Raw genomic sequence first — 3,657 nt, forward strand, 5'->3', positions numbered from 1 at the left:
CGGGGGCGGCTAGAGCGGCCGCCCGCCGGTCTGAGCCGCGTTACAGCGCACCCTGGCGGCCGGAGCGCAGCGGCGAGGCCAAGGCTGGGCGGTGGGTGGGCGGGGCGGCCCCCGAGTCTGCACCACGCCCCTCCAAGCCGACTCCGGCCACGTGGTTCCGGAGAATGGTGACGACACCGTATATTAAGGTTCAAAGAGCTTGAATACCTTTTTCGTTTAATCACCGTGGACCGGACAGTGGAGGTAGTTGCTTTTATGCCAGTTTGAAACATGAGAAAATTTAGTCTGGTGTAGTTGAAGTAGTTTGCCTACAGCCATACATCCAACTGAGTATTTCGCTAAGTGCGTATCACTTCACCTTCTTCCCGAGTGTGTGTGTGTGTGTGTGTGTGTGTGTGTGTGTGTGTGTGTTTAAATCTCTGTTTGTAGAAGATAACAGGCCTGTCTCGTGGGGTATTTGTGAGGATTAAGTGAGATTAGCCGCTTATGTCTAAAAACAGGGCTTGGTTTAGTAAGCACGAGATAACCTGTGGTTGTTAATGACAAACTTGTGTTTGTCAAATCCTGCAGTTGTGTGTGGAAGGGAATTAATCACTTTTAAAGGAAAAAGTGAATACATCTGAGATCTCAGAAGTTGAATGATTCAAACAAGTCCACTCTAAAGAATGGCCATTTCTGGACGCCTGGTTGGCTCAGTGGTGGAACTTGCCACATTTGATCTCAGGGTGGTGGGTTCAAGCCCCACATTAGGTGTGGAACCTTCTTTTAAAACAAACAAACAAATAAACAAACAAACAAACAAACCCCTGCAGAAATAGCTAAAGAATGGCTGTTTCTTTGACACTTCTCTAACCCCAACAGTGTCCCTTGCTGATGTAATTTATCCTCTGTGGCATCTCATTGCCTGAATGAATAAGTCCAAATACCTATCTAGGGTCATATTGTAGGCCCTTCCCAGTCTAGCCCCAACTGTCTCAGACTCATCTGCTCACTCTCTGACCTCAACTTATGCTCCCACAGGCCAAGTCTTTTGATTCCACCACTACATTTGCTTCTTACAGCTGCTCTGACAAATTACCACGAACTGTATGGTTTAAAACAACAGAAATGTATTGTTTTACAGTTCTGGAGGCTAGAGACCCCAAATCGAGGTGTCAGCAGGGAGTCCCTGAGACAGGAATCTGTTCCCTGCCACTCCCAGCTTCTGGCAGTTGCCACAAGTCCCTGCCAGCAAGCAGTTCCTTGACTTGTAGACATATCACTAGGTCTCTGCCTCTGTCTTCACATGATGTTCTCTCCCTGTGTGTATCTCTCTGGTTCTCTTCTTGTAGGACACGGATCATATTGGATCAGGGCCCACCTTAGTGGTTTCATCTTAAGGTGATTACATTTGCAAAGACCCAACTTGCAAATTAGTCACATTCACAGGTACCTGGGATTGGAACATAGATTTTGAGGGGATGCATTTCATCCCATAACCATCACTATTGTTAAGACCCAGCAATTATACTTCCAGCTATAGACCCTAGAGACCTCGTACATATACAAGGATGTTAGTGAAGCATTGTTTATGAAAGAAAAATGCAGGAAATAATCTAGTTGCTCATCAATAGGTAAATAGATGTGCTGTTATACTCACATGATGGAGCGCTGTAGAGCTACTGACATGAACGAACTCAATTTATGGGTATCAAAATCGATAAACCGTAAAAATATTAAAAAGCAAGTTGCAGAACTATAGGTTAGTATGGCACCACTTAGATAAAATTTTAACATTCACAAAATCATTTCATATATTCATTTGTAAATGTATGTAAAGTTTGAAAAAATACTCCAAGGATACAGTTCATTACAGGATCAGGCCCTTGTGGAGGGAATGACACAACTTTGTCATATTTGTCTCATAAAAAATTACAGGTAATATTAACAATGGTCATCATTTTGGGTGTGTATCTTTGTTATACTGGTCTCTGTAAAATATATATATATTCAAGTTTCTCATACAACAGCTGATTTGAGTTACTGGTAGGAAAGACAGATGGGAAGGGACAGACCTTACAAAGTAGGGCGACTAGGTAGAAAGAAGGTTGACACGGTAACCCAGGGAAGAAATTCTGATTGTCTGACTTCAGTGCAAGTGGCAGTGGTTGAGAAAAGATTACAGATCTGGGATATATCAAGGAGGTAGATAAAAAGGGTTTGGTGATTAGATGCAGGGAGAGGTGGAAAAGGGGTCTGAAATAATGGCCAGTGTATCAGTTAGAACTGGGGTTGTCTGCAAGTCATAGCGACCCCAAATAATTGGCTTAGACAAGATGAAATTTACTTGTATGACTTAAAAATCTGGAAATAGGTAGTCCAGGGCTGGCATGGCATTTCTGCCTCACAAAGTCCTCAGGGACTGAGGTACTTCCAGCTTGTGACTCTGCCCTCCATAGTGTGGCTCTCAACCAGTGATCCCAGGTAGTAGCCACATGTCTCCATTCCAGCCAGGAGTCTAAAGGAAGGGGCAAAGATAAAAGTGCAAAGGGTCCACACTAGCCATCATTTAAAGGAGCTAATAGGAGGCAGAACATGGCAAAGATCAGATGGAGGAGAGGGAGCCAGCGGAGGGCCCAGGAGAGAGGACTCGTTCCAGTTGTAGAAATCAGAGAGCTATCTGGTCACCAGGGATTGACAAAAAGCTTTGCTGGCAAATCAATAACTCCTCTTAACCAAAAGCGCCACATTCTCTACTCCAATAGAGTGTAGAAACTTATTGAACTCTAGAAACTGAAAGGGCTTTCAGAGCTTATTTAGGACAGTACTTCTCACACTGTAGTGTGCATCAGCACTGCCCAGAGGTTTGATTAAAATGCAGATTCTGATTCAGCAGGTGTTGGGAGGAACCTGAGATTCTGCTTTTCTAATAAGCTCCCTGCTGAGGGCCGTGCTGCTGGCCAGTAGACCACATTTTGAGTAGCACAGATCTAGACTGTACCTTGCCAGCCCTTTATATAGGTATCACAGGAAGCTTGTGTCTCCAACTCCAGACTTCCTACTATATATATGGAAAATCTGAGGCCAGAAGAGGGAAGTATTGCATAAGGTCACAGGGCCACCTGGGGTTTGAGACTGGAATCAAAAGCACAGATGAAGGATAGATTCCTTTGTACCTATTTCAGCACGACTTGCAGGTATTTCAGAGGATCCTTGTTCTGCTCCCCGCCTGAGTCAGCCCCTTGGTGGCCTTTCCAGGAATCCTCTCAGGGCTCCAGGCCCAGGCTATAGGAGAGGTCAGCCCTCAGGCCACAGGGAGAAAAGTGCTAGTCTCCCCCAGTCTGGAGGACTGAAGATCCTTAAAGAAAGGAAGAGTTCTGCACAGACTCATGGCTCTTTTGGGGAGCACTCTGATCAACACCTGGGAGGATGAAGGAAGCAGCCCCAAAGAGTTGTCTTGAATTGAGGCCTACCTTTTGTACCTGTGCATCGACTCCCCTTCCCAAACTCCCTCTTGCCTCATCCTGCTGAGTGACCTTGCCTGGGCAAGTGGATGCTTCAGTGGATAGAGGGGCCGGGGACCTGAGCGGCACCCCAGAGCATCTAGTACACAACTGTGTATATAAAATCTGTAAGGAGAGTACTTGCAGTGCTCGTGTGTGTGTGTGTGTGTGTGTG

The sequence above is a fragment of the Panthera leo genome, chromosome E2 (genome assembly GCF_018350215.1).
Source record: "Panthera leo isolate Ple1 chromosome E2, P.leo_Ple1_pat1.1, whole genome shotgun sequence".
Lineage (NCBI taxonomy): Eukaryota > Metazoa > Chordata > Mammalia > Carnivora > Felidae > Panthera > Panthera leo.